Raw genomic sequence first — 19533 nt, forward strand, 5'->3', positions numbered from 1 at the left:
TGGGGTAAAAAGTTAACTATCGAAAACAACTTACTTTCTTAATCAACAAACATACTAATGTTACCATTTGATAATGGGTATCTACTATCTATAATGAACTTAACAGAGAGGACAAGACTATAAATTTTATGTATTTGTACACCTTTTACTTTTTCTGTTCGAGGGTTGCAAAACTCGTAAGATATGTGTTACTATTATTAATAACTCTCTATCTTCAGTTTACCTACGATAAGGAAGGAAACAGACTTCACATGACGCACGTATAGCGATCAATTCTGACAGACTATACAGACTATTACGTGGCGTCCGACAATCCTAGCCACGGTACACCAGTTTCCCAGGCCTAAGCGTGTGGTGAGACCCATGTCCAATGCTAAACATCGACAAAACTGCACTTCACAGCAGTTTTAGCGTATCTACGATTGCTTCTAAATATCAAGGACGGATTTCAATACGATCAGTTCACATGCTGAACAGGCTTTGACAAAGTGTCATTCTATAATGGACACTCGAGGTCTCTCATGTAATCATTTTTCAGCTGCAGAAACTAATATGGAAGGTTGTAAACATCTCCGCTTCACGCTGTCTGCGATCTGGGTTGGAGAGGTGCCCTTCTGTGGTTGTTTACGAAAGTAAAACTTGTGGTGGGACGGGTGAGACAACCATTGCCTATTCAACTTGCGACTCAAGGCCACACCAGTGACTGCACTATCCTGGTTTTTATGGGTGGAGCGTGGTTGGGCTGATTTGCAATAAACCTAAATAAAAATTACACATTTAAGTATACGTAAAAATGTTAAGTTGCCAATAATTGAAAATTTCTTGTAATAAAATGGGTTACGAGACCGCGTATCCAATAACGATGTTTTCAACTATTGCCGACTTCAGTTCCTCTCCGTATTTATTTGATTTTAATTGTTATTTTACTTTATTGCAGAACAGGCCAATCATGCACCGCCCATGAAACTGCATGACTGTGACCGACACATTTGTGTTTTAATGGGTTAAACATCTTGCGTGCTCTTTTTATTATGGTGTCTATAACCAGTGGTTGCTTTGTACTTGGCATTCCGACCGTGTTGTTCCGATATGTAAGCAGCTGCTTAAAAATGGCTCCCAAACAGAGAAATTATTTTATCGAAAATAAAGTGGATATGAAACACAGAAAAAGCAGAAAACTGTTCCTTTGATGAACAGAGTAAGGCACGCGTTGAAACATCCAGAACTGTTTCGGCCCAAAGGACTTTTAGGATAGATCAGTGACAGATTGGTATATGGCTCCACATCTACGATCCCGAAACTAAGGGACAGACAATGGATGACGTCAGCATGGACCCCCACAAGTTTCGCATCCAGAAATCGGCCAAAAACTAATCGATTCAATTTCCTGGGACAAAAAGGATGTTCTGTTGGTGGAATACTTAGCTCGGGGTTGTAGTGTATTGTGAGTATCCTTCCTGTGCCATGCCACAACCTTAATCAACCGCTCACCCTCGTACTCTGTAGGGAGGCATAGCGTCAGTCCTCCCCTTGGTCCTTAGTGGCTAAATACTGTCGCAGACTCCAGCTTGTTTTTGTTATGCACTACGACAGCAGCGCATCAAGTGCCACTGTTGAATAACGATATACGGTGAATGGGAACAGTATCGTAATTAAGTTGCAAATAGTAATAAAAAAAAGACATTGTATTTGTCATTCTTAGGTTCACTGTGGACTCAGAGGTATTAAAAGTTACGTTATAGGACAGTTTATCCACGATTTTCCTGTAACCTACATTCATTTAGTGAAGATTAACTATCTATAAAGGAGCAATAAAGTTCTAGTACGCAGCAGAAGACATGACGTTCTGTAGTAGATGTCTTTGCACAACAACGTGAGGTTTTGCTCACTGTACTTCGAGCCAAACCAGTTTATAAATACGGAAAATGGGAAACTGATACAAGATGCAGTACCTACATTATTTAGGTACCAAATAAGCCGGCACAAATGTCGCCGGCGAGAAAAGTGCAACACAGGCTTGATAATAATGGAGTAACACTTTTTGCTGTCGCAGAAGAAACAAAGTCCATTAATGTTTTCTTAAACAACCTTATACCCACAAGCCTATCATCTGTTATTTATTTATTCTACTTATAGCTAATTTCCTTGCAGCTGTATTTCTTATTTTACTGTGTTGATTATTTCAAAGTGTACTTCAAGACAGTATTGTCCCCTCATCGACTGCCTTTCAGAGCGTGGATTGTGAATTGAATACCGTGAACTACTTTAAGTGCCCTTCCACAATGGGAGGTGCCTATAATGCGTCGACAACACAGTTGGATAACTCGTGTCAGATGTCAGCTCCTCTATTTACCCGGAATAAAATTTCGCAATCTTGCTACAACATACCAACCAATTTTGGAATCATCAAGCAGACATCCGTTAAAGATGAAGCAACTAGACTGAATGAAATTAATCTAGTGTAAAATCGATTGAAGTTAAGGATGTAAAAATCATTACATGCCATACAAAATTATTGCATGACAAGAAACTGACCATTACATGTACAACCATGATTTCTACGCAAATTTACACTGCTCCAACTTTTATTCCCGTATTCCTCTGAACATTTTTGTACTTCCTTCTTTCGTCGATCAGCTGAAATATTTCTGTTACCCATAGTTTCTTCGCAGTTACTGTCCTTGTACCCATGTTTTTCCTCTCCGACTTCTGCGACTGCTCCTTCTAGAGATCTCCATTCCTCATCAACTGAACTGCCTGCCGAGGTATTCTTTATCGCAGTGTCTACACTGATCAGCCAGAACATTATGACCACCTGCCTAACAGCTGGTCTGTTCACCTTTCGCACGGAAAAAGCAGGGACGTGTGGCCTGGAAGCATTGAGGCGTTGGTAGGTAGCTGGAGGATGTTGGCACCGCATCTACACACCCTAGTCACCTAATTTTCGTAAATTCCGGGGAGGGGGACCATTGAGCTCTGACGCCACGTTCAATCACAGCCGAGATGTGCGCGACTGAGTTCACATTTGGCGAGTTGGGTGGTGAGGGGTGGGCAGCACATCAATAGGAACTCCCCACTGTGTTCCTCGAACCACTCCGTCACACTCCTGGCCTTGTGACATGGTGTGTTATACAGTCGAAAAATGCCTTCGGGAAACATGATAGTCATGATGTACGTAGAGCGCAACCAGTGTAGGATACTCCTTGGCCGTCATGGTGCCTTGCACGAGCTCCACTGGACGCACGGATCCCCGCGTGAATGTTCCCCAGAGCATAACGGAGTCGCTGCCAGCTTGTCTCCGACTCGCAGTACAGGTGTCAAGGAGCTGTTCCCCTGGAAGACGTCGGATTCGTTCTCTCCCATCGCCATGGTGATGAAGGGATCGGGATTCATCAGACCACTCAACGGTCTGCCACTGCGCCAACGTCCAGTGCCGATGGTAACGCTCCCATTTCAGTCGTAGTTGGCGATTTCATGGTGTCAACATTGGCACATACGTAAGTCGTCGGCTGCAGAGGTCCACCGTTAGAAGTGTTCGGTGCGTTCAGACACAATTGTACTCTGCCCAGCATTAAAGTCTGATGTTAGTACGGTCACAGGTCCCCGCCTGTCCTCATTTGTCAGTCTGCTCAGCCTACGAAGTCCGACGTCTATAATGAGGGGTGGCCGCCCAACCCCACGACGTCTGGACGTGGTTTCACGTTGGATTCGCCACGAGTTGAAGACAGTTACCAGAGCACTCCTCGAACACCCGACAAGTCGCGCAGTTTCCGAAATGCTCGTACCGAGCCTCTAGGTCATCACAATCAAACTCAGATAGACCGCAGCCTACACACTGACAGCACACTCACCGTGCGTGTCTGACTGTCATTCCTCATCAGGTGACGCTGCTATCTCCTAGACGGGTTTATATCGACAGTAGGTCGGTAGTACAATGTTCTGGCTGATCAGTGTGTACTGAATATATATTTGTGTATTTTGGGTATTTGGGGAGTAAGTGGATATTTAGAGACATTTAATACATTTCATATAATTTTCTGGTTCAGGGCATATACGAGGGGTGTTCAAAAAATAGCACACTCTTTTCCCCCAGCCAACTTCGGTTGAAACGAATGAGGGATTTGTTATGGAACATTGTGGAATATTCAGAGCCTATAGTTTCATTAGTCTCTAGTAGGTGGTGGTGCTATGCATAGTCTTCAAAATGCCTTCTATAACGGACGTGGGTTCCAAGCAGAGAGCTGTCATTGAGTTTCTTTTGGCGGAAACCAGAGTATTGCAGACTTTCATAGGCGCTTGCAGAATTTCTACGGCAACAAAACCATGACAACACAGTCGCGCAGACCTGTCCGATCTCCCAAGAGTCGGCGGGCCGTACACATCCTCCTGACATTGGAGAAAGAACTTCAGCGAGTTTGTCGCCACAAAAAAAAAATACTCCTTTTTCATGATAATGCAAGGCCTCACACAAGTTTGCGCAGCGAGAGGAGCTAACGAAACTTCACTGTACTTTTATTCCTTACCCACCCTACAGGCCAGATCTCGCACCTTCTCCGACTTCCATCTGTTTGGTCTGATTCCCACTCCGCGGGAAGCAGTGCTTGGACGATGGGGAGATACAGCAAGGCGTTGGCTCCGACGTCGACCAGTAGAGTGGTACCATGCGGGTATCCAGGCCCTCCCGGTAAGGTCCACGTAAGGCCGTCGCGGAGAAAGATTATGTTGAAAGATACGACTTTTGTAATCAAAAGAGTGGGCATACGGTGTATTGGAATCCTTAATAAAACCAACCTGCTTTCAAAAAAAAAGTTCGTGGCATTGCTCATTGAACGCCCCTCGTATTACAATAACTTGCACGATAGCAACTTTTACTGATGTTTCTTTTCAAATGAATTACGATAAAACTACATAACATGAGTAATTTCACGAATTTCGTTACTATCTATGAGCTTCATACATATAGTGAACTGAAGCGCTCTACTTCGGACGGGCAACAGACAATTCTCTACAACTGAAGAGTGTTTCTTGAAAGATTTCAAGATACTGTAACATATATTTCTGCAAGTGTTTTTATTACTGTTTTTGAAACTTCCCGTCAAGGACATAAATGTATTGTTCAGTTATTAGATCAAAGAGTGAAAAGAAATTTTGGACAGCCTGGTTGTTCAAATACAGACTTTATCCTTCTAATATACAAATTTTCCTTGTCTAAGTTTTGACCACTACTACCTGTTGACTGATCTGGCCTTGTAACATTAACCAAAACGGCCTTGCTGTGCTGGTACTGTGAACGGCTGAAAGCAAGGGGAAACTACAGCCGTAATTTTTCCCGAGGACATGCAGCTTTACTGTATGATTAAATGATGATGGCGTCCTCTTGGGTAAAATATTCCGGATGTAAAATAGTCCTCCATTCGGATCTCCGGGCGCGGACTACTCAAGAGGACGTCGTTATCAGGAGAAAGAAAACTGGCATTCTACGGATCGGAGCGTGGAATGTCAGATCCCTTAATCGGGCAGGTAGGTTAGAAAATTTAAAAAGGGAAATGGATAGGTTAAAGTTAGATATAGTGGGAATTAGTGAAGTTCGGTGGCAGGAGCAACAAGACTTTTGGTCAGGTGATTACAGGGTTATAAATACAAAATCAAATAGGGGTAATGCAGGAGTAGGTTTTAATGAATAAAAAAATAGGAGTGCGGGTTAGCTACTACAAACAGCATAGTGAACGCATTATTGTGGCCAAGATAGACACAAAGCCCATGCCTACTACAGTAGTACAAGTTTATATGCCAACTAGCTCTGCAGATGATGAAGAAATCGATGAAATGTATGACGAAATAAAAGAAATTATTCAGGTAGTGAAGGGAGACGAAAATTTAATAGTCATGGGTGACTGGAATTCGTCAGTAGGAAAAGGGACAGAAGGAAACATAGTAGGTGAATATGGATTGGGGGGGAAGAAATGAAAGAGGAAGCCGCCTTGTAGAATTTTGCACAGAGCATAACTTAATCATAGCTAACACTTGGTTCAAGAATCATAAAAGAAGGTTGTATACCTGGAAGAATCCTGGAGATACTAAAAGGTATCAGATAGATTATATAATGGTAAGACAGAGATTTAGAAACCAGGTTTTAAATTGTAAGACATTTCCAGGGGCAGATGTGGATTCTGACCACAATCTATTGGTTATGAACTGCAGATTGAAACTGAAGAAACTGCAAAAAGGTGGGAATTTAAGGAGATGGGACCTGGATAAACTGAAAGAACCAGAGGTTGTAGAGAGTTTCACGGAGAGCATAAGGGAACAATTGACAGGAATGGGGGAAAGAAATACAGTAGAAGAAGAATGGGTAGCTCTGAGGGATAAAGGAGTGAAGACAGCAGAGGATCAAGTAGGTAAAAAGACGAGGGCTAATAGAAATCCTTGGGTAACAGAAGAAATATTGAATTTAATTGATGAAAGGAGAAAATATAAAAATGCAGTGAATGAAGCAGGCAAAAAGGAATACAAACGTCTCAAAAATGAGATCGACAGGAAGTGCAAAATGGCTAAGCAGGGATGGCTAGAGGACAAATGTAAGGATGTAGAGGCTTGTCTCACTAGGGGTAAGATAGATACTGCCTACAGGAAAATTAAAGAGACCTTTGGAGAGAAGAGAACCACTTGTATGAATATCAAGAGCTCAGATGGCAACCCAGTTCTAAGCAAAGAAGGGAAGGCAGAAAGGTGGAAGGAGTATATAGAGGGTTTATACAAGGGCGATGTACTTGAGGACAATATTATGGAAATGGAAGAGGATGTAGACGAAGACGAAATGGGAGATAAGATACTGCGTGAAGAGTTTGACAGAGCACTGAAAGACCTGAGTCAAAACAAGGCCCCGGGAGTAGACAACATTCCATTAGAACTACTGATGGCCTTGGGAGAGCCAGTCCTAACAAAACTCTAACATCTGGTGAGCAAGATGTATGAGACAGGCGAAATACCCTCAGACTTCAAGAAGAATATAATAATTCCAATACCAAAGAAAGCAGGTGTTGACAGATGTGAAAATTACCGAACTATCAGTTTAATAAGTCACAGCTGCAAAATACTAACGCGAATTCTTTACAGACGAATGGAAAAACTGGTAGAAGCGGACCTCGGGGAAGATCAGTTTGGATTCCGTAGAAATGTTGGAACACGTGAGGCAATACTAACCTTACGACTTATCTTAGAAGAAAGATTAAGAAAAGGCAAACCTACGTTTCTAGCATTTGTAGACTTAGAGAAAGCTTTTGACAATGTTAACTGGAATACTCTCTTTCAAATTATGAAGGTGGCAGGGGTAAAATACAGGGAGCGAAAGGCTATTTACAATTTGTACAGAAACCAGATGGCAAGTATAAGAGTCGAGGGACATGAAAGGGAAGCAGTGGTTGGGAAGGGAGTGAGCTAGGGTTGTAGCCTCTCCCCGATGTTATTCAATCTGTATATTGAGCAAGCAGTAAAGGAAACAAAAGAAAAATTCGGAGTAGGTATTAAAATTCATGGAGAAGAAGTAAAAACTTTGAGGTTCGCCGATGACATTGTAATTCTGTCAGAGACAGCAAAGGACTTGGAAGAGCAGTTGAACGGAATGGACAGTGTCTTGAAAGGAGGATATAAGATGAACATCAACAAAAGCAAAACGAGGATAATGGAATGTAGTCAAATTAAGTCGGGTGATGTTGAGGGAATTAGATTAGGAAATGAGACACTTAAAGTAGTAAAGGAGTTTTGCTATTTGGGGAGCAAAATAACTGATGATGGTCGAAGTAGAGAGGATATAAAATGTAGACTGGCAATGGCAAGGAAAGCGTTTCTGAAGAAGAGAAATTTGTCAACATCGAGTATAGATTTGTCAGGAAGTCTTTCTGAAAGTATTTGTATGGAGTGTAGCCATGTATGGAAGTGAAACATGGACGATAACCAGTTTGGACAAGAAGAGAATAGAAGCTTTCGAAATGTGGTGCTACAGAAGAATGCTGAAGATAAGGTGGGTAGATCACGTAACTAATGAGGAGGTATTGAATAGGATTGGGGAGAAAAGAAGTTTGTGGCACAACTTGCTAGAAGAAGGGATCGGTTGGTAGGACATGTTTTGAGGCATCAAGGGATCACAAATTTAGCACTGGCGGGCAGCGTGGAGGGTAAAAATCGTAGAGGGAGACCAAGAGATGAATACACTAAGCAGATTCAGAAGGATGTAGGTTGCAGTAGGTACTGGGAGATGAAGAAGCTTGCACAGGATAGAGTAGCATGGAGAGCTGCATCAAACCAGTCTCAGGACTGAAGACCACAACAACAACAACCTGTTATACCTTTGATCAGAGAAAAATGGTGTATTAAATTAACACATTTTTGGACATCCTCCAAACATTACGGTTTTAGTCATAATGTTACTGGGCACTTTTAAACTTATCTCACATTGGAAAAACAATTACATAAATACAGGGTGTACATAAAGTCCGAGAACACTTGGAAATTATTTATTGCACAAGGACTAAACATTGTAAAGATGTCATATACCGGGTGATCAAAAAGTCAGTATAAATTTCACAACTGAATAAATCACGGAATAATGTAGATAGAGAGGTACAAATTGACACTCATGCTTGGAATGACATGGGGTTTCATTAGAACAAAAAACTTCAAAAAATGTCCGACAGATGGCGCTTCATATGATCAGAATAGCAATAATTAGCATAACTAAGTAAGACGAAGCAAATATGATGTTCTTTACAGGAAATGCTCAATATGTCCACCATCATTCGTCGACAATAGCTGTAGTCGAGGAATAATGTTGTGAAGAGCACTGTAAAGCATGTTCGGAGTACTGGTGAGACATTGGCGTCGGATGTTGTCTTTCAGCATCCCTAGAGATGTCGGTCGATCAAGATACACTTGCGACTTCAGGTAACCCCAAAGCCAATAATCGCACGGACTGAGGTCTGGGGACCTGGGAGGCCAAGCATGACGAAAGTGGCGGCTGAGCACACGATCATCACCAAACGACGCGCGCAAGAGATCTAAAACGCGTCTAGCAATACGGGGTGGTTCTAATAAAACCCCATGTCATTCCAAGCATGTGTGTCAATTTTTACCCCTCTACATTATTCCGGGGTTTATTAAGTTTTCAAATTTATACTGACTTTTTGATCACCCGGTATATTGTATTTGGAAGAGAAATTCTGAATATATATATATATATATTACAAACATTCGATATGCGAACCATAAGTGACCCGGCAGACGTCAATACGGTAATCGAATTCTTGCCATACCCGTCCCAGCATGGCATCGTTGACTGTGGCAGTCGCTTCCCGTATTCTCTCCCGGAGCCGCGCTACATCACGTGGTAGAGGCGGTACATACACCAGATCTTTAATGTATCCCCACAGAAAAAAGTCACATGGAGTGAGATCTGGAGATCGGGGAGGCCATTTCATGAAACAGCTCACTCCGCACTTGAACTTGCCATGTTTGCGACTAGCGCTGACTATACGCAAATTACAAAAGTACGCTGTGGACGGTATATACGAAACTATCAGGGTTTCTTTTCTAAATGACAGATGTTCAAAAAATGTTCAAATGGGTGTGAGATCTTATGGGACTTAACTGCTAAGGTCATCAGTCCCTAAGCTTACACACTACTTAACCTAAATTATCCTAAGGACAAACAAACAGACCCATGCCCGAGGGAGGACTCGAGCCTCCGCCGGGACCAGCCACACAGTCCATGACTCCAGCGCCTCAGACCGCTCGGCTAATCCCGCGCGGCATGACATATGTATGATATCTGTATAATATTTGGTTCTTGTGCAATAAATAATTGAAAGTGTTCCCGGAATTCATGTACACCCCGCACATATGACAAGATTTTTAGCCCATTGTAACACTGCCAAATTTTGTTCTTGGTTAGTGCTCCATGTAACCGACAATAACTTGGTTCTTCTAGGGTTAAAATTGGTAGAATGTTTGGTTTACTATTGCGTGGCGTGCAACAGCCAAGAGAAACATCACTCTGCGGCTGCTAGTTGTGGAGTTCTGGTGCTGGCGATAAACTCAGGTTCTGAGCAGGTAAGATATATGGAGCGGGCTGCTGTAGATGCAGACGGCCCTCGAGGTTTGCAGAAATACGGGAGCAGGGGCTGGAGCGCCGCGACAGGAGGGCAGCGGCAGTGGCGCGGGGTGGGGTAGGGCAGGGGGGCGGTGGCGGCGGCAAGAATAGCAGGCAGCGCGCCCCACGCACCGCACTTCCTGGTGAGCCGGGCTGAGTCAGCCGCCGGCCCACAGCTGGCACGCGCGGTCGCACCTCCCCCTGCCACCCTCGCCCTCACTTCACGAGCTTCAGCTTTCCCAGGGCCCGTCGCGCCCCACTCACACGCGCGTCTCACTCTACGACTGCGACCCGCAATGAACCGCGGCCTTTATGTATTAGGTTGATCCGTAAGTTCTACATCTACACGATTACTCTACAATGCACAATTAATTGAGTGGTAGAGGGTCCATCGACCCATCTTCAAGCTAATCAAAATATCGACGGGTGTACTGCCGGTCTACAGTGTCCAACGGGCACAATATTTCGGCGATCATACATGTCGCCATCATCAGGTGAATTGACGGACTGAGCTCCTGTGAACGGCCGCCGCGACAGAACCCAGCTCCCCCTGAGCAGCCATAGCGTACGGATCTCCGGCCGGGAGAAACTCAGGAATCACACCTTCAAGCTATTTCTCTACGGTTCCACTTTCTAACAGAGCGTGGGAAAAACTAGCACTTCTGTGAGAGGTCTGATTTCTCAGATTTTATTATGACGATCATTTCTCGCTATGTAGGTGGGAGCCAACAGAATATTTTCGCTTTCGGAGGAGAGAACTGGTGATTGAAACTTTAGGAGAAGATTCTGCCGCAACGTAAAACGCCTTTGTTTTAATGATTGCCGCTATAATTCACGCATCATATCCATGGCAATCTCTCCCTTATTTCGCGATAGTACAAAACGAGCTACCCTTCTTTGAACTACTTCGATATCCTACGTCAATTCCATTCATGCGGATCCCACACCGCACAGCAGTACTCCATAAGAGGGCGGGGAAGCGTGGTGTACGCAGTCTCTTTAATCGATCTATCGCATTTCCTAAGTGTTCTACCAATAAATCGCAGTCTGGTTTGCTTTACCCACAACATTATCTATGTGATCGTTCCAATTGAAGTTATTCGTAGCGCTCTTGTTATGCATGTTGGTATTCCGGTTATTATGGGTATATTTATCGACTGTCGTTTTTATTTGTAGTACACTGTTGCTATCTGAGTTTTTGTCACTTGGAGATAGTGAGTGCGGCTGTGGACGTTAGAATATGGAGTGCGAAGTGGAGAAATAGTAACATTTCGGACATATTCTTCTGTTTGAGTTCAATATAGTGATGGCGGTAGCGGAGGCAGAGAGCACGGCAAAAAAATGTGTTCTCGTTTTGAGGAGGATCGTTTTGACAATAATGACTATCCACGTTCAGGGTTTGATGAAGATCGTTTAAATGCATTAATCCACAATAATCCACGTCTATGCACTTCAGAACTGGCAAACGTGTGAACTGCGATAATTCCACCATCGTGCGACATTTGCATGCAATAGGCAAGCTTCAAAAATCGGGTGTATGGGTACCACATGCTCGAAGCAAGAATCACAAAAAAATCTGCGGGTGCCCATGTGTCCTGCGGGTGCCCATGTGTCCACCACTGCCTGTTCATCATCAACTGGCTTGTGAACAACACCGACCCCTCCCATCCTATATCGTTACTGGTGACGAGAAATGGTGTCTTTATGTTAACATAAGGGGAAAAAAAAGAAATGCTTAAGCCCAAACGAAGCAGCAGATCCCTGTAGAGAGACCTGCGCGGATAAACAAAATATGTTAAAAATCTGGTGGAACAGCGGAGGTGTGGTGTACTATGAATTGTTTTCCAGAGGTGTAACCATCACCGCTGACATTCACTTCAACAACTGAGACGTCTTCCACACGCAGTCCAAGAACGACGACCACGAAGACTGCGTGAAATGATGCTACTTCACGATAAGGCCCGCCCGCATCCCGCTACACTGACAAAAAACTCTATATAGGATTTCCGCAGCCACCTTACTCAACTGATCTTGCGCTCTCAGATTTTCACCTTTTCTGTTCTCTATCGAACAACCTTCAAAGAACTTCCTTTTCGGGTGAAAACACGCTCCGAACACGACTCGACGAGTTCTTCGCCCCGAAACCAAGTGATTTCTACCGTCGCGGAACCGAAAAGTTACCCCGGCGTTGGCATACTGTTGTAAATAGCAAGAACAAATTGATGAATGAAGTTTCTATTATGTGTATCTGTTGCACTTATTAAACGTATGGACAAACGCTACGCACCAACACAACAGAACCCACGAGAAGAGTAGAATGGCTAATCTTAAAGTGTGCCATCTCAACGAAATGCTGTCATCTCCAAAGTGACACGCGGATAGAGGCAGAGGTTCGGTGGCTATCGACACTCACTCACCGGCGTAGCGCTGATTACGCCAAACATTTGCTGCGCGTTGGACGGTAGGAAGATTAGTGTTTAACGTCTCCTCGGCATCGAGGCCATTAGAAACGCAGCACAAGCGACGACTGATACAAGGATTGGGGTAGAAATCAATCATGCCTTTTCAATAGAACCATCCCGGTATTTGCCTGGAGTGATTTACGATATCATGGAAAACCTACATAAGGATGGTAGGGCGAGGATTTGAACCATCGTCCTCCGGAACGCGAGTACAGCCTGCTAATCACTACGCCACCTCGGTAGTGCTGCGCATTAGAAGCTGTCTTAACTGGGAGGTTCTGAGGTGACAACTTCGCCTCCCGAGACACGCACGTCGGGAAAGTTTACATTGTCAAACTACTAGTGAGACTATATAATGTAATCATACATTAACTATACATAATTTGTATATTAACTATATAATAATGTGATTTTGTAGACAGGCGTCTTAGCTAAAAACTCCTCGATACACTATCTACGAAATATCATTATTCCTATTCGCGAAAAGAGGTGAAACTCACCACGCATGCGAACAGACAAAGGACCGTGTGATCAGTCAATGGCACGCATTAACCAATTTGAACCAAAATCGCATTTATTTCAAGAAGAATCTTGGCAGCAATACTATCGGTCTGGGAATACCCACTGATAAAGTTGCAGCATTATCTCTTACCAACAAATATGCAAATTACCATCTGCAGGTAACATTTACGGTATATATTACGGTATAACAGCACTGCAATATCAAGGGATTACTTTGGTTGCGTCACTTAGCAACAGACAAAGTGAAAACGCGCAATAATTTATTGCATAGGCTATCTGAGCTTCAAGTGTAGCAGACGCCAAACCACTAAGAACAACACTAACCTTTGTTTATTCGACGGCTCACAAGGGGATAGTATGAACTTTTCCACACCGATTTCATCGACAGGGCGTGTAAACACGAAGAGACAACTCTCAACCCTTTTCGAGAAAATCGAGTTTGAAAATTATCAACATTTAATGGTTCATTTTTTTATTTACTTAACATTTATACTGAAAAAGGAGAAAACTTTTTTCGTAAGGGCATTGAAAATAAAAAAAGGATACACGATAGATTTCAACCAAATCAGTATAATCATTTCTTTCATATTACTGTATCTATATTTGTGCCAAGTATAAAAAGTAATCTATTGAACACTATACGAACCAGGATGACCTGATTGTACAAACATTGATAGCAATAATTACCGCGACATAGAGCACGTGTGACGAACATCGAATTTGGCTTGGGCACGATTTTTCAATTTCACTGTGTCTACTGCAAAACAAACTTCGTTTACATTCACAAATGGTTTTCGGTCATCATACCATTTAGCGGCCTATCCCGCATGTGACGTGTATCACCGGATACTGGTACAGACGACTCGGTTGGAGGGGGGGGGGGGAGAAGGTCTGCGATAGATTGAATTTTTATGCAATCTTCTCTAGAAAATATCTCCATATCCTGTTCGACGATGTAAGCACAATTCTGTAGTCATTTTCTAAGGTTCTTCGCCTGCTGTGAAAATTAACGTAGCAAGGCTGCACCATCGGTGGACAAGTGGGAAGGGTTACTTTAATACTGCTCGTTGCCAGCGTAATGTGAAAAAAATAAATAAAAAAATGTAGCCAGTTACAATCCAGGGATTTTGCGCTTACGAAACTAACCGCGTTCACGCTCACCTGTAGACTCCCTGAATTCTAGCGATCATACACAGTATATAAGCATGCCTAAAATGTTCAGAGTCGATTTGAGAGTTGCATCTTCCCTTTTACACATGTTTAGGTCCTGCCCTACACACCCTATCAGCATGAATCAACCCCGTGAGGAAACGTTCGTACAGACCCCCCGCCCCCCTTGGACACTGTTCAGCAATACGGCTCGTCTGTTCTACTTGAAGATCAGCTTCGACAAGTCACATGCCCACCTGACAAAATATGAGTCACACCTGCTTGGCAACTGCTTCCAGCAGCACTAAGCTGCACGCCTTCAATGGGCCAAATAATAGGAACAGCAGTAGGGTCGGTGAGAGGTGGTCAGTGACAGCTGCAGTGGACTTGACCCGGCTGCTTTGCACATCGACCTCAACCACCCAGGTAACGCTATTTTGTGTACATTTCTACGACAACAACACTTCTATTGTCGACTACTATTTTCGCCTGCAGCCGTTTGCGCTTCAGAGTTGAAACTGGCAACAGCGCTTACAGCTGTCACGGATTTTCTCTAGCTGTCTTGTACTAGGTAGTGGATGACTGGAGGCACGTAAATCGTGGGCAGACGACTCGCTATTTTACCCCTTTTCAAACGATGCAAGGCATCGACCGCACTGACGACCCTATGAGGCGCTTAGCCCGCGGTATGTGGTGGGTGTAGTTCTGCCGAACGTGATTTGTGGCGTTATGACGGTGTTTTATGTAATGTGACTTGCGGCCTCTCATTCTCTTTAACATGAACAACGATATTTATTTCGACATTCTCGGTGCCCAAGTACTGCCCTTTCATCCATATGCGAGATCTTTTAAAGAAATTTTAATCTCCGACTTTCTCCCACCGAATGATATTTTGTTGACGCCATTTCCAAAGGAAAAAATAATAATAAAAAATACGACAAATCAGAGCTCGCACGGAAAGATTCAGGTGTTCGTTTTTCCTGTGTGCTGTTTGAGCGTGGAACGGTAGAGCCATAGTGTGAAAGCTATTTAATAAAACCTCTTCTAGGCACTTAATTGTATATTGCAGAGTAGTCATGTCGATGCAGATCTATGCTGTGGTCACACTCGTCTTCCAAGACAACAACACCCGTAATCACAGGGTTGCACACATACGTACCTGGTATGGCGAAGTCTCAGGCACACGATCGCACCTCGACTGTCGCGCTACATCATCCGATCTTAATGCCACAGGAATTTTCTGGGACTACATGGAACAGTGAATTGGTTCCCGGGTTCGATTCCCGGCGGGGTCAGGGATTTTCTCTGCCTCGTGATGACTGGGTGTTGTGTGATGTCCTTAGGTTAGTTAGATTTAAGTAGTTCTAAGTTCTAGGGGACTGATGACCACAGATGTTAAGTCCCATAGTGCTCAGAGCCATTTGAACCAATTAACATTCCCTCAATCTGGTAGTTCTACGGGATGCAATCATGAGCGGCTTCGGCTGGATGCGGCGTACCTGAAGAAACTTGTGGGTTCTCTTCTTCGCCAAATTGATACCATTATCAGGGTTACAGGCGGTCTTACACAATATTAGTCTAATGTCTCCAGTCGGTGACCATTTTTTTTTTCCAGTGTGCTTATCTAGTAAGTTCCTGCTTATATCTGTTAAGTATCTCCAGGTGCTAAGCAATATCACTCGGGAACACCGCAAGATCTCGCTCAGTTATGGACAGGAATGCAGAAGAATCCATCTCTCCCTACACAAAATATAAAGCAGCAAGGATCTATAATCCGACTGAAAACGCGTGAAACAACCTGGGGAAACGCCATGAGTTTGTTATTATAGCCTGTGCTTTCAACCCCGAGACTGCCTGGAAATCGAAGTGGTCGAAAATCCAACGATTGTCGAACTTCCCGATTTCAATCTTCCTTACGAACCTTGGTGAAAACTAAATCGCATAAATAGTGAGGCTCTTCAAGCACTGACTGCAGCAACTGTGTCACGTATCCAACAGGATAGCAACTGAAATTGGTGCAATTGGACATCAAAATTTTAAATTTCCTCTTATTTCTTGCCTATATTTTTAGTCTGTAACTGTAAAAAAGACCCGATGCAGCACGAAGGAATTATCTAAATGCGATGACAATTTGTAGATGTGATGTAAATATAAAGACAGACAAATCATTACAATTCCAGAAAAGAATTGGATGATTTACTCAATAGAAAGAACTACATAAATTAAGCAAGTAGATAAGGCGTTGGTCCACCTCTTGCACTTAGGCAAGCAGTTGTTCGACGAGGCATTGATTGATAGAGTTGTTGGATGTCCTACTGAGGGATATCGCGTCATTGGCGCGTTATATGGTTGGAAAGCCCTGCCCATATTGCTCCAAAATTTCTCAATTGGAAAGAGATCAGTCGACCTTGCTGGCAAAAGCAGGGTTTGGCAAGCACGAAGCAAATGGTAGAAACTCTCGTCTTGCGCGGGCAGGCATTAGCTTGATGAAAGCCCAGGATGGATTGCCATGAAGGGCATAGAATATCGTCGAGGTACGGCTGTGCTGTAAGGGTGCCGCGGTTGACAACCAAGGGAGTCCTGCTTTGAAAAGACACGGCACCCCAGACCATCACTCCTGGCTTTCGGGCCGTATGGCGGGCGACAGTCAGGTTGGTATCCCACCGATGTCCAGAGCGTCTCTGGTCATACCTTTGGCCCGCCATATGGCCCGACAACCAACAGTGATTTTTTGTATGCCCAGCCTTTGACTGGAGGTCTTGGGGAGTTTCACTACTGTACGAAAATGAAACGCCTACAGCGGTCCTTATGATCTTATTCAATACGCCAACTTCAGGCCGTAGTTGATGCTGAAGGGGTTATCACGATCCATATATACGCTGCATCAGCGGCCAACATGACTGGTTTACCCAGACTATCTGGAACTGCTAATCAGCACTCCAGCCAACCAAAGTTGCAAGGCCTGAACATGGCACACTGAAGCGCCAAAACTGGTCCGTACAGTACCAGCAGTGATGGTCTAGGGTGTGATTTCTTTTCATAGCGCGACCACTTTGGTTGTCTTCTACGGCACCCTTACCGCACAGCGGTACGTCGACGATGTTCTACACCCCGTTTTGTTGCCATTCATGGTAAGCCATCTTGGGTTTACAATTCAGCAAGATAAAGACCGCCCGCACATGGCGCGAGTTTCTACTTCTTGTTTTCGTGCTTGCCAAATCCTACCTTGACCAGCAAGATCGCCTGATCTCTCCCCAAAATTCTTCAGAAAGCATTTCCAATGATAAACGAGAAACTCGTTGGACACATTTTACGACCACAGCGATAGGAATGGAGCAATAGCATATCGAACAACTGAAGGAAAGAACTGTCAGTGGTAGAAGGGTATGCTACATATGCGAGAAAGGAGAGCGAGGCAGCAGGGCGAGTGGAATCGTGTACTGCTGGAAACTGACCTAAGGGAAATACAGTAAACGGAACGAAATGCAATCCCTGACATATTTGTACAATATTATTTAAAAAGGTCTATCGAAATTATACAACTAAATGCGAAGAGTACTGCGAAACACAAACACAATTAACATACTACTAGTTACAAAGAGTTACTCAACTCCCAAAGAAGATTGCTATATACCTCTGAGTGGCGGCAACTTAGACCGACGCAACATAGAATATAAATGAAATGACGTCGACACCTGAAATGGATGTGTCTCTGGATCAAAGTGAGAACACGTTTACAATAAAACATTAATTAAATCGTGTTAGACATTAAAATTAAGTTCAGTGTGAGGAAAAAGTAATATAATGCCAGATTAAAAATGCACTGTAAAAAGATTTTCATTTCTTGCATTCCAGACAGATGTCACGCGATTCTGTAAATACACAGGCTACATTATTATTATTATTATTATTATTGGTACTTTGCTATTCAACAAATGAGAATATGTTCAACTGAAAACCGGTCTTTGCGCATAAGACAATTATTTTTTATAGCCACACATTTTTAAAGAAAGTTACACGTAATTCCGCTCAACCAGGACCAGACACGAGAATGACCAGATCTATCCAACATGCTACTTGTTTCGGGCTCAAACATGTTAAAAACTGATCCGTTACAAATACGCTAAAATGATAACATCGAAACAGCTAGAAGTGTATCCCAATCGATTGAAAGACGAGTAAGTCACTAGAGTAGTTCGCCTGCTCACGTTAATATTGTTTCTCTCTTCTACATGACATAATATAAATCGGTGGTGCGAAAAGAAATTTAGGTCTCGTTCTCGCGTTATTATTAAAGAGGTTGGGACCTAGAAGCGACCGCCGTCATCGACTAGGCGGTGTCGAGTCGCCGACCTGCTAAGCTAACTACGGCTGTCAATACACACAGCGTGATAACAGCACATGACGATTGGATGCTCTCTAGTAGTGCGTAGTTGTCCTGAGCCAACAATCTACATCTTTCACGGTCACCAGATATAAAATTGAAGAGGTTTTTAGGCATGATGAGTATGGTGCGTACTGAACAGCATTACTTCGACCTATCCATCTTTCAGGCAGTGCCTCATACAATTACGGGCATACAACCACATCTTGGGAGGTGGAGCGTGAACCACTTATCTCCCAACAGTTCTGAAACGATCCGGAAAATCCATGTTTTATGAGTAGTGAGTTATACCTAAAGAAGGATGGGCTGATCAAACACTGCGATGATACACAGCAGGGCCATACATCACCGCCCGTCAGATTCGGTTTAGAGCACTGTTCAGTTTGAATCATACTTTGTCACTGTAGACAACTTTTCTTGAAAATTCTTCAGTCCTGAACTACGCTTTCAAACCCACTACAGCAGCGAAAGCTTCGATCCTTGTTCTCATTATTTAGCGGCAGCAGTATTATTGAGGCGTACATTTTCCACTCTGCGGCCTTCAGTATTACCCTGACTCTTTATCGGCTTATCCCACTTTCGCGCGCGCACTGATACATTTTCGTAGAGATCGTTACAACACGGCTGCGCTGGCAGTAGGTGATCGTGAAAGTTGGTGCAGTAGGTGATCGTGAAAGTTGGTCAGATCTTTGCTTCTGATCATAATGAAACGTGTCGTCGTCTTCTTTCTACCACTGTCTGTCGTCCCTCTTTGTACGTTTGCCTACTTACAGTACCACTTCACAATATGGCATTGCGCTGCATTCTATCTATACTGTTTCCTGCTCGAGCATGCACCTAATTTAATAACCCTTGCCATCAGCTGAGAAATT

At 43.5% G+C, this 19533-nt stretch overlaps 1 protein-coding gene across 3 annotated transcripts in view; it reads right to left on the reverse strand.

The window, feature by feature from the left end:
- LOC126262879 (protein enabled) overlaps positions 1-19533 on the reverse strand; it is a 217278-nt gene that overhangs the window by 177313 nt on the left and 20432 nt on the right. The window lies entirely within an intron of this gene.

This window comes from Schistocerca nitens, chromosome 6 (assembly GCF_023898315.1).
Source record: "Schistocerca nitens isolate TAMUIC-IGC-003100 chromosome 6, iqSchNite1.1, whole genome shotgun sequence".
Lineage (NCBI taxonomy): Eukaryota > Metazoa > Arthropoda > Insecta > Orthoptera > Acrididae > Schistocerca > Schistocerca nitens.